We start from the raw sequence: 13,306 nt of genomic DNA, 5'->3' as shown, positions 1-13,306 counted from the left end.
AAAATATTTAGTGCATATATAACGCTTTCACAATCCAAAAAAACGCAAAACACAAGCCCATCATATATGAAAAATGCTCAGTTCATACAGCGTAACATTCAACACCACATATAATACAGAGTCATAATTTAGGGAAACTTCAACTAATGTAACAGTATGGATTTCTGCGTTGATACTGAAATCAAATAAAACCAGTGACACTCCTGCTCACGATTCGTGGTGGAAATGTGGAATCTTGAATTTGAAAAAGAATGAGCAAAATTTGACTTATTTCAAATCAGATTTGATTCTTGTTGTGGAATCCATTTTTGGCAAAAGGAAATCCATCTCCAGTTGGGGGATTAGCCTCAATTGGTCCTGGAGCTTTCTTTTTGGTTCATCATGCTGGCACTCACTACATTGATCCTAGTCAAAGGTGGGATGGGTTCTAGGCCAATGCCGATTGAAAGTAGGGAAACTTTTGTGTCAACTCAAACTGATTCTTGTCCCAAAAAAACTGAAAAAATAGGCAGATCACAGGTGTTTTAGTATGGGTTTCCTCGAGCATGGGTTGATTTTCAAAGGAAAGAGAGCGAGGGGCCGACATGAGTTGCCCACAATCATGAAATTCCTCCTGAAGTCTGAAGCATCATAGATCACTAATTCCAAGTAATAGATGCTGCCCCTATCATTGAAAATGTGTTTTGTACGATCAAGACATTCAACATCAACAAACAATTTCTGGTTTACCTTGGGTAGCATCCTTCATACAATCCTTAAAAGTTTTAGATGCAAAATCTATTGACCACAAGGATTGCATTATCCTTTTAGTGCATGTTGTGTAATCATGAAATTCCTCCTGAATTCTAAAGCATTTTTTTAATTTGTACAAGATCACTTGTTCCAAGTAATAAATGCTGCCTCTATCATTGAAAATGTGTTTTGTACAATCAGGGCATTTACCATCAACACACAATTTCTTCCGAGGTTGGAAGTGTTGAAATGTATGAAGGGAAGAATCTATTTCTTTGTGAACAGAAATGGTTCCCGTGTTTCAGTAGAGAAATGAGGCATCTTGTTGTCTATGACTGAGACATTAATTCACGATGTCACCACTAAGATTTTAAGTTTGTCGAGCTAGTTTTCCCTGAATAATTGTCTAATATCAATATGTTTACTTTCTCTAGCTCTATTTGGGTGAAGATTCCCAGATTCCTAGTTTTAAGACAGTTGTTACTGCCGCAACCACAAGAAAATATTTAGTTGATTTCAATTTGTACACATGAATTGTGTAACTTTGCATTTTTTATTAGAAAGTAGTTTGTTCACTTGTCCATGAGATCTCAAGAATAAAATATTGCAGGACCAGTAATAGCTAAATTTGAAGACCTTTTATTATTGAACAAGAGAGAAAAATAAGTAGGACTAGGACAGAGACATGTACGACTAGGTTTTCAACTTTTTACATTCAAGTAACCAGTTTGGCACACAACCACTCAAGTTGTAAGGTTTTAGATTTTTGCACATCAAGTAAACAAAAGGATCACCATTTTCTTCATAAAATTAGAATCTTTCTTATTGTAATTGGAGGATCTGGCCATATTTTATGCCAACCCCCAATGTAACTTACACTGTAGATGCATATAGTGTCTTGCCCTGTGTTGTTTCTTATATTTTTCTTTGTGTTTCCATGTAGCTCACATGGCCCTGAGTATTTCATTTGAATCTGCACTGCCATTAACAGGGTGAATCCATGTACTACAATAAGAGTTTTCCCTCCCATGTCAAAGAAACTCCCTGTGATAAGAATGATAGGAATAGAAGAACACAGAAGAATAGAAGACGAGAAAAAAAATACTAACCTCAACAAGACCGTGCTGCAAACGAAATTCCTTGAAGACACCATTGAGCTCTCCACTCTAGCTTGCTCTTCTCATAGTCACCATGAACCTGACACTGGTATTTGCTCAAATTTAATTAAATGGTAAAGTGAAAATGAAACTCAAAAGAAAACCTGTCGTATGCGCACTAATCGAATATTACTTTGAATTTTTAGTGCAGTTCTTATCTAGATAAATTTAAAAAAAAATAAAAAGGCAATATATATATAGAGAGAGAGATCGGATTTATTCTGAAAAGGAAATTTTCAAAATTCTATTGATTTTTTGTAGGAAAGTTTACTTTCACTTTTATACTTTCCACATAAATGAAAAAGAAATCACTTTATTTTTACTCCATCTCCAAAAACTAACCAAACCATGGTTACATAGATTATTGTGTGGGATATTAGTTGTTAGATATACCTCCTCTAGCAAATGCCTAGTTCATAGTTGTTAACATATCTTTTATTAGGTCCATTTTAGACTCAAAATTCCCCTAAAGAGGACAGACCATCAAAGGTTTCTATGGTGAGAGAGAGCTCAACCCAAACCTTAGAAATATCTCCTTATGTAGACAAGGGTTGTCGATCCATAAATCCCAAACAAAATATTATGCCATTCGTATGGATTGTTGCTTGTTAATAGAGGAATTCATATTACATATGTGGTTGAAGCTAATTTATGTGTGGGCCCTCCCCATCCCCAACCAAAACCAAGCACAGTTCGGTATGGAAACATTGAAACACACGTGAAACTCGTTTTAGGTGTCATACAACGAGTTTCAATGATCATACAACACATAACAACGGTTTGTGTCAGCCAAACACAAATTATTCAAAAAAACAATAATTTATGGGTGAGGCAACCTAATATTCAACCCTAAAGAATGGAATCACTTTGTAAACCAAGATAACTAGTATTACCTAAGTCATCTAAATTCACCTGGTTAAAAATATTAAAAAAAATAGCATGTACAAGTAAAACAAGGTAGAAGAATTTGAAAACCCTCTCAAGCTGACGGTGAGAGTTTTAGAGTGGGATCTGGCGATTTTCTGCTTCCTCCGTCGCTTGGTTAATTTTAGGGTTTCGTCTTTGAGGGGGTCTAGCGGTTGCCTTGCCACTGTGGCCCCCTCTACCTATCTACAGTCGGCTCTATGGTTTGATGGCGCACCCTGGGGGATGTCGTTTCTGTGTGCTTGTTGATGTCGTCAGTGGGTCATCGCCCAACTATTTCCATGTTGCTGCTCTCGAGTGTGGCTACGACTTGGGGGTTTCGTGGCTTGATTGTGCTCGATTGCATGTGGAGTTGAGGGAGCGGGCTAATTGAGGCAGCCTCATGTTGCTTGCGTCCCTGTTTCATGCCTCATTCATGTTGTTCAAATGTCGTGCACATTTGTTTTCATCTCTAGAGTTGTGACCTGCTAAGGTTTTTTTTGCAATGGGGTTCTATGTTGGGTGTTTGCTCATTTTTATTTCTGGCGGCCTGTGTTTGGACCTATATTAGATGGGGCTTACGGGGCATTATGTACCTAGGTTTTTCCCCATACGTAATGTTTCATTGCCCATTTTTGGGCTTTGTCTGTGGCAATGTTGCAAACATCGCGGTGCTGATAAAATCGATGATTTGATTTTTTTCAAAAAAATCGCGAGTCAACCTGAAAAAATCGTCGAGCCGCGCGGCAAAGGGATTTTAAAGGTAAATTTCGATTTTTTTCCTCTCATTTTGCAGACAAAGGGCAGAGATGAGAGCTAAGGAGGAGGGGAACTCATCTACAAGGGAAAGAGAGGAGAAAAGTGAAGGAATTTAGCATCTCAGGCAAAAAAAATTCAAGTTTGGACCAAGTTTCTTTAGTAGGGCATGCTTTTCAGGTATGGGCATCATATTTGACCCTATTTTTTTTGTTTTTTTCTTGTTTTTCCTTGGGTTTCTATCACCCATATATTTTCCATCATTTTTGTTTGGATTTGAATGTGATTTTTTTGTCATTTTTTTGCATTTAATGGAGAGGGTTTTTTGGGTCAAAAAAGCAAAATCTTGATTGTTATTTTTTTTTGTTTAATTTCTTTTTGTACCCTAGTTTTTTTCCATGATTTTTGCTTGCGTGATTGTGTTTTTTTGCCATTAATGTTGCATTGCGTTAAGGGTTTTTTTTGTCAAAAATTCAAAATGTTGTATGTAAATTTTAATTTCATTTGTTTAACTTGCAATTCTTCTTGTGCCCTAGGTTCAAACTTCAAACTTCAATCTTACATTAAAACTCAAGATTCAACAAAGTTACAAACATGCCAAGGAAATTGGACCCTCTATGGGAATTTGGTGAACCTGATGGAGGGTTTGATAGATCAAATTTGACTTGCAAGTTATGTGGGCATCATATGACAGGAAGGTATACAGATTGAAGTTCCACCTTGCACAAATTCCTGGACATGAGGTAGGGCCTTGCTCAAATACAAATCCAGAAATCATCTGAAGAGCCCTCAAATCATTGGAAGAAATAGAGACAACCAAACTGTCCAAGGCAGCTCTGAAGAGTCAAATAGCAAGGGGTGGAGTGGCAGGATTGGGAGGTGACCGTGAGAGTGGTACTGGTTCTTCTTCACCATCAGCATCTACACCCAACCCCATAGCTACCTCATCATTTTTTGTTCCTAGAACCACACCTGGTGCACAACCATCTATCACGTAGATTCTTAAAAAAAGGGAGAAGGAAGAAGTTGACAAGTTGTTGGGCAAGTTTCTTCTTTGGAGTGATATTCCTTTCAGCATTGCCAGGAACAATCCATTTTTCCATCCTGCGATTGATGTTATTGCTATTATTGGCCCAAGGTACAAAGCCCCTTCATATGATGACTTTAGAGGGTGCATTCTTCAGAATGAAAAGGTTCACTGCACTAAGAGATTGGAGGAGTTTAGGGGATCATGGGCACACACAGGATGCACTATGATGTCAGATGGTTGGATCGATCAAAAGGGTAGAAGCCTTATTAACTTCTTGGTTAATTGTCTCAAGGGGACAATGTTTATGAAATTCGTTGATGCATCCGCACATATCAAAGATGCACGGTTATTATGTGATTTGTTGGACGTGTTCATTCAACAGGTGGGTCCACAACATGTTGTCCAAGTCATAACAGACAATGCTGCAAATTATGTTGTTGTTGGCAAGATGCTTATGGAGAGGCATCCTAACTTATTTTAGACACCTTATGCTGCACACTGCATCGATTTGATGTTGGAGAACATAGGAAAAATTCCTTTTATCAATGATATTGTTGAATCATCAAAAAGCATTACAAAATTTATATATAATCATGCATTTTTGCTTCATTTAATGAAAACATTCACCAACAACAAGGAGTTGGTATGCCTTGCCATTACACGGTTTGCCACTAGTTTCATATCTCTTCAATCCCTCCTGAATTCTATGTGGGATGTGAAGAGAATGTTTCTTTCAGAGGAGTGGTGTGCTTTGTCATATAGCCGCAAACCAGAGGGAGAGGCCATATGCAGGTTAGTTTCATACCAAGAAAGCTTCTGGGCGGGAGTGCAGGAGGTGTGTAGCATTACTAAACCTTTGGTAAAGGTTCTTCGATTAGTTGATGGAGACAAGCCCGCAATGGGCTACTTGTATGAGGCCATGGATAGGGCCAAAGAATCCATTCGCAACTACTATGATGATAAGGGGGATGAGGGGTTTGAGAAACAACAACTCATATGGGAAGTGATTGATGAGCGATGGAACAATACACTCCATCGTCCCATTCATGTTGCAGGGATCTACGTAAACCACACATTTTCTTACTCCTATGGTTTCTTATTTGAAGATGAGGTCATGGATGGATTCTTCATTTGTGTTCAGAAGATGGCGCCATCTCTAGTAGAAAGTGCAGAAATCTCCAAAGAAATGGAGATATACAGGATGGTAGGTGGCACATTTAGCTTTGACATGGCTATCCATGATAGGAAGACTAAAATGCCAGGTAAGCTTTAGTTTGTTTCAAAATTCATTGTCTCTTCAAGTTCATACTTTGCTTCAACTTTCAAATTTCATTTTTTTTCTTATGTTTATCTTATTTGTTGTAGATGCATGGTGGAGAAGCTACGGTGGCAGAGTACCCAATCTCCAAAGGCTTTCCATTCGAGTGCTCAGCCAAACATGTAGCTCCTCAGGATGCAAGCACAACTGGAGTGTATTTGAAAAAATACACACCAAGAAGCGCAACAAGTTAAAATATTCCAATTAATTTTTTGAATTCATTAAATAATATTTTTTTATAATTATTAATTTATTAATTTATGAGTCATGACCCTTGTACAAGTTGGAATTCCAGCGACTTAATGACATGGTCTACATCTACTACAATATTCAATTATGGGTGAGGCAACTTGAGAGGACACCTGATGTGGAGGCCATCTCATTGGATGGGATTGACACCACTGCTGCATGGAGGGTTGAGGCCGAGAGGCCTATCATGGAGTCGACCCCTGATTGGTTAGAGCAGGAGGTAGTGGAGGGGGTAAAGGAGGAGGAGGTGACACCACCTACCCCTGTCACCAGTAGAGGACGTGGTCTACCTCCTATAGCTCCTAGTTCTTCAGCTTCTAGAGCACAATAGAGTCCACTGCCAGCCCCACTGCCTTCTTCATCTAGAGGGAAAGTTGTTACATTTTCTCGCAAGAGGGGCAGAGGAAATCAATAGTATTAGTTATTTGGTTCATTTCATTGTATATGACATTATGACTCATGATATGAGATACATTATTATATTTTTTGTTGATATTTTGAGGCTGAGTTGGGACTCAGGACTTAGTATTCAGGACATGATTCACTGTTATGTGTGATGTAGCACTAGACATGATATTACACATCTTATATATTAGTTCTCTTTTCATATTTATGTGTTAATGCATTTATTTTATGTTGTGGATGCTTTAGATATTAAAAAATTTGAAAAAAATGAATATTTTTGTATTTGCCGATTTTTTCCTGAATTTTATGATTTTTTCCGATTTTAGACTCTCGTTGATTTAATCCTGATCACGATGTTCGCAACATTGGTTTGTGGCCCCTTTGGGGTTTTTTATAGACGGGATTGCATTCCCTATGTCGCCACATGCAAGATCTGGGCAGATCCTAGAGAATGCACTACAGCCTACATGCGTATGTACAAAATGTATTTTTTCCTCAGAAATTTGAATGAAAATACAGGTTTTTTTTTCAAGAAAAAAATATTGAACCCTAAGACCCTACTAATGCTATGTAATTAATGGTAATGTTAAGAAATGCTAATGTTAAATTCTTAAAGTAAAAGTGACATTCTCCAGAATTTAAAGTAAAAGTGACATTCTCCTGTATAAGGAGAATGTCACTTTTACTTAAAAATTTTAACATAACCATTAATTGTTTCAAGATGTTTGAGAGTGGTTCCAACCTCATTGGATTTCATATGGATAAAGTAGAATTTTAGATCTCACTCAAAATGCAATAGACTTAACAATTTTTAGGATTTCAACATTGAGGGATTGCAACGTTTCCATTGGATTATGTCATGTGCAAGGGTATGGAACTAGCATTGAATCAAGAGCACCAAGCCCCTTATGAACCTTGATGTTAGTGACATTGATTGTTGAACTCCTTTATCATCACCTAGTAAAAGTCTACCCATCACTCAAAAAAAATATGGATTTGACATGTTAAGTTTTTTCTATCTTATTTTAATGCTTAGCGGGTGATATTGATGATGAGAATCCCAATACAGGAAATGACTTCAATGATATGCAGATATCTGTAGTAACATGGTTTTCTTGGGCCTTGGGCCTTGTACCTTGGCACTTGCTCATTTATTCATGAATTTGTATCTGTATTTCTAAATTATAATGTTAAAACTTAAATGTTTTATTTCAAAGTTTCAATATATATGTGTGTATGTGTGTGTGTGTGTGGATAGATAAATAGATCGCATTTCCCCGTATCATGATTTTTGGGGGATCATCATTCCAGCACATTCCCATTTCAAATACACGTTTTTGTTTCCCTGTACAATGCAACTTAGGGTTAAAGTCAACTACCTAAGCATGTTGGTGTTGATTGAATGGAAAAATTCCCAAGTCCCTTATATCTAAGAGAGTTATAAATACTTGTAAATGATACTCCTTGCTATATTTACGTTATAACTATCTAAGGAAGGATGCTCCTATAAAAGAATTCACTGCCCCACACAGCACAAAGAATACCTTTCCTTCCTTTGCTCAGCGGTGCATTGGGAATCTTCTTCCCTTCTAGTGCTCTTCAATGTAGGCAGTAAGAATTCATTCTATTGATTGCCTTCTGGGGATAACCTCACAGATCAATGTCTTGGCTCTAAGACATCCCCAGTGAGCAACAATTACCAGAGAAATGGAAGGTTTCCGAAACAGCCCATCCACTATGCTCCTCTATAGACATCTATTTCTCATCCTAGGCCTCTCTGATTTGGTCATTTTCAGGTTTTGTATATAGTCCAAACAGGAGGAATGCAAGATGCAGAATTTTGGGTAGTGCTTGCACATGTGAATAATTAATGTAAGGAGGAATGGTAATGACTCCCATGAGGAGAGATGGTGCATACATCATCCCATGCCGATTGTGCAGAGCCCCATGCCCCCATAACTATGTGAGGTAGACTTCCTCACCCACCTCCACATGCAATAAATGATTGCCTTCAAAGCAAAACATGATAGATGAATTTTATTTAAGGCAGATGATGAAATGTTGGGAGCTCTTAGGTTGACACCTAGAAATAGATAAATGCTTTCCCATGGACCCCCTTTCCTCTTCCCCTCTTGTGGACTCCTAGACCCTTTCACTCTCTCCACAACCATAATGGACCTTTGCATTGATTTTCGATAACAATATTTACAAAGCTTAAGAATACCACGGAAGGTCTACCACATGGTCCAAAGAAAGTATATTTCCCACAATTACAAGCCGAGCCATTCACTAGCCAAGCCTTGACCTTAATCTCTGCACTAGGAATCCATACAAGCATATTTACATCAGTTATGCACAGTCATTTATGGTGCACAAGAAGTCATTGACATCTCAAATGGCTCAACCCCATCTTTATAACCACTTAATTACAATTTGTAGATAATCTGATCTAATACATCCCAAGGGTCAAAACTAGTGTCGTACAATTTGTTTGTTAATATGTACACAACACAAGGTGGAATTCTATGGAGGCTTGTCTATGGTTGAGAGTATAACGTGTCCCTTAGCAATATGTTGGCCATTATAGTTTCTTCATTATCCTATTATTGCTATGTACATGAATAACTATTCAATTAATGGATAAATGCATATGCCTATGAAGATGCTATAGTTATGTTACTTCAATTTAAAGAGGGGCATGCTTAATGCCTTATAAATTGTAATTATCTGGCATGCAAGAAACAAATTTGTGAGTTTGGTTCCCCAATATTCCAACTAGCAATAATATTTAGGAATACGTTCAATTCATGCTATTCAGGGATGAGGGCATCATAGATTGTTTTCAACTTTTCCCTAATGAGATATACTTGTTTTCAATGGTCTTCGATACATGTGCTACTGGATAAAATGATGCATCTCAAAGCATGCATTGATCTTGCCTCTTATCATGCTAATAAGGGCTAGAATTATTAGCAACCTCAATAAAGCATAGTTTTAGTGGTTTAAAACATATAACGGTGTTATTATAACCAGGAACCTGAAATTGAAAGATAAAAACCTTGAACATGAACAAATTGCCACATTCTCCATACCCTGCCAACTTGTTGCTATTAAGCCAGCTACATAGATCAAATTCATTTACGGATAAGCTATATCATAATGAGTTTTTGATTATGAGTCTTCCATTTAACACTTTTACCTATAAAACTAGAACCATTTTAATTTTTAACCTGAGATCGAAATTTCCCTATCAATTTACTAAATCAAACTCAACCTATCCGCATGTCAATTACAGATAGAAATATTTTCCTCAGAAATACCTGAATAGGAACACGATGACCTCTTTTATAAGTTAAACAAGCATCTCAATTTAGAAATGGTTGAATTTTGTGTCCACTTGGAGTAACCAACACTCAAGGGAAGGAAACAGATATCCTGATCATCGAGGCAAATTCAGGCAGCCCAACAAAGGATATCCACTTTGAATTTAACTTAAATTTTCATAATGATTCTACCTATCAAGTGCTTGGAAAATAGTTAATGGAACGAGTTATCACTAGAAGATAGAATATACCTGCCTAAAAGCCTTTGATTCTTTACTTATTTCTTCAATAAGACTAGGTTAAACCCCGTTAGCTTGTTGTTAACATCCATGTTCTCCTCAGAGGAAGCTTCCTTGTCGTAAATTGTCAATGCCCTTGACCATAGGCGCACCTCAATCTTTCCCTCCATCTTCTTCTGAATTCTCATCAGTCATTCAGTTGGATAAGGCATTACTAGTGAATTGAGAGCATCCTATAAAAATCATTCCCTTGCAATAACCATCTGCTCCTTATTCAGAAAAATGAATGGCTTCATATAATGAGTTACTAGCCTTTGCCAAAAGGAAAAGAGGAACACCTTACATTATACCAAAACACAGATCCTTGGCTGTCCTCTAAAGCCCAAGAAGACATAAAATGTCTGTTGGAACTGAAACTTGGCATGCATTGCATGCTTCGAATAGAAATAGCAATAATCCCTTGTAAATATTCTCCATCCATGAATGGATAGAATTTTTCAGATTCCCCATGGTGATTTCTCCCCCAGCAATTTGGAACTTAACTTGGTGATGGAGGGTAAGTTGCCACCACGTAAAAAATGTTGACAGTCCAGAACACGATGACCATGTTCTTCTTTCTATTAGTCTTCCTCATCATGGAGGACAAAGTTTGTTTTGGGCACATAGCCAGCCTCCTCCATCTGCACAGATAATTTCTCTAACTCTGCATAAATTTCCTGAGTTTGTGGGTGTGATCTGTCTTTTACTTTAAAAGCATGAACCTTGTTATTGACCTCAATCCAACTCCACCCTGGCCTCTTTGTCACCTGCCTGTCTTTCATCAGTTTTCTCACCTTTCTTTTGTGATCCCACTGACCAGCTGCCGAGTAAATGTTTGACAGCAGTAGGTAGTGTGCAGAATTTGTAGGTTCTATCTCAAAAAGACGTTCAGCTGCACCTTCAGCTAGTTCTATGTTCAAATGGATTCTACAGGCACCAAGCAATGATGCCCATATAGCAGCATTAGGTTCTATTGGCATTTTGTTGATAAATTTTTGCACCTCACTTAGGCATCCAGACCTCCCAAGAAGATCAACTATGCAACAATAATGTTCAATTGTCGGAATTATGCCATAAGTTTGCCTCATTTGGTCAAAGTATTTCAAGCCATTCCCAACTAGGCCCGCATGGCAGCACGCAGACAACACACCAAGGAAGGTGACATGGTCTGGTTGTGTTCCAGTGTGCTGCATTTTGTCAAACAGTTGCACTGCCTCCTTGCCAAATCCATGCATGGCATATCCAAGAATCATTGCAGTCCATGACACCACATCGTTCTCAGAAATTCTGTCAAATACTTTACAAGAATACTCTATGCTCCCACATTTGGCATACATATCCACAAGGGCACTTCCCAAAAATGCATCAGACTGAAACCCGCTTCTAATTATATATTTGTGAACCTCCTTTCCCTGTTTGAGTGCTGCCAAACTCGAACATGCTGAAAGCATACCGGCTACAGTTACTGCGTTTGGCCTGACATTTGTACATTGCATTTGGCGAAAGAGCTTTAGGCTCTCGTCGAAACCTCCATTCTGTGCATATCCACTAATTATTGCGGTCCATGAAACCACATCTCGTTCAGGCATTTTGTTGAACACTTTGCGGGCATCATGTACGCAACCACACTTTCCATACATGTCCACTAGGGCGTTACCCACAAACATATCAGACTGAAAACCTTTTCTGACGATGTTATCATGTAATTGCTTACCGTGTTCCAAAGCTGCTAAGTTGGCACATGCCGGTATAACACTGGCGAAGACGAAGTGGTCAGGTTGAATCCCTGTTAGTTGCATTTGGTGAAAAAGAGCCAAGGCTTCCTCAACAAAACCATGTCTGGCATAAGCAGCAATCATGGCAGTCCACGAAACCACATTGCGTTCGGATAATCTATCTAAAACCCGACGACCATCCACCAGATTTCCACAGGTACAATAGAGTATCACAAGTTTGGTTCCTAGATATGTATCAGTTTTGAATTCTCTCTGAATAATGTGGGCATGGATTAACTTGCCCTCTGCCAGGGCTTTCCTGTTCACGCAGGTTTGCAAGAGAGAAGAATAGCTATAGGAGTCGGAACAATCCGTAAAACAAAAAATGCCAAGCGCCTCAGTCAATCGCCCCTGCTTACATAGCGCTACGGCATCCCCGCTCATGTCTTCTGTTTCATCAAGACTGTTTTCGATCTGGCGCGGTTCATGTCGTTGGAGAGCATTAGCGATGGTGTGACGTGAGAGGAGTGCTCTGGTATAGTGAGGATGCAGTCGTGATCGGAGAGAAGAAACCAAATGCATGGTTATCCCTCATTTCATGGGGAAACTTGGCACAACACCCCTTGAGCAGAGATATTCACTGTGCGCAGAATACTCTTAAATAATATCTGGTCCTAATGATTGGCCAATTGAGATGTTCATTCACTTCCCGAACATTATGGGCTCCTGACATCTTAGCGACCGCTGAAGAATCTGGCAAAATGGAAATATTCCTGGGGACATTAACTCCACACACTTATTTCCAAGGTTCTTAATGCATCTACTTCTGCAGATTATCGGCCAGTCTCACTCTGCAACACTATTTACAAGCTGATCTCAAAAATTATTACCAATAGACTGAAATCCTCACTGTCCGCTGGCATTGCCCGTGAAGCGTTCTTCGTCAAAGACAAATTCAAATTCAGGATGCGGTTGCTATTGCTCATGAGACAATTCATTCATTCTAAGAAACTAGAGGTGATTATATTGAAGCTGGCTCTAACGCTTGCGACTGCGTGGATTGGACATTCGTAAGGTTGGTCCTACACAAAATTGGTATGAAGGGTTGGTATTTCCCTTCATGATGTGCTACTGCTCATGTGACAAATCATTCAAGCATAAGAAGCTAGAGGGGATTATATAGAAACTCGATCTAGATAAGGCTTTCCACTCGGTGGATTGGACATTCGTAAGGTTGGTCCTACACAAAATTGGTATTTCCCTTCATGTTATTAAATGGATTATGGCTTGTGTATTTATGGGAAATTTCGCAGTATTAGTAAATGGATTACCCTCAAACTTTTTTTCGTCTACTCGGGGTCTTTTGCAAGGATGTGCCTTGTCTCCTCCTTTTCATACTTGTTATCAAGGGGAAAATTGCTTTCGAAGGTATACATGATG

The 13,306-nt window shown here is 38.6% G+C and overlaps 1 pseudogene across 2 annotated transcripts; it reads right to left on the bottom strand.

Annotated features, from left to right (window-relative positions):
* Positions 1 to 1,351: 1,351 nt before the first annotated feature.
* LOC149249390 (putative pentatricopeptide repeat-containing protein At3g13770, mitochondrial pseudogene) lies at positions 1,352 to 13,092 on the bottom strand (annotated as a pseudogene). 2 transcript variants are annotated; one of them, XR_016266766.1, is made up of 3 exons: positions 10,125 to 13,092; positions 1,842 to 1,935; positions 1,352 to 1,705 (listed from the first exon to the last, which is right to left on the bottom strand). The product of XR_016266766.1 is annotated as a putative pentatricopeptide repeat-containing protein At3g13770, mitochondrial pseudogene, transcript variant X2 (transcript). The 2 variants fall into 2 exon arrangements; XR_016266765.1 differs by having other exon boundaries at positions 1,352 to 1,935.
* Between the last annotated feature and the right edge of the window lie 214 nt (positions 13,093 to 13,306).

This window comes from Pinus tabuliformis, chromosome 7 (genome assembly GCF_031772625.1).
Source record: "Pinus tabuliformis cultivar Carrire ecotype Pingquan chromosome 7, CPIR1, whole genome shotgun sequence".
NCBI classification, from domain to species: domain Eukaryota; kingdom Viridiplantae; phylum Streptophyta; class Pinopsida; order Pinales; family Pinaceae; genus Pinus; species Pinus tabuliformis.
The sequence above is the reverse complement of the archived record's forward strand: the minus strand, read 5'-3'. Positions and strand labels throughout refer to the sequence as shown.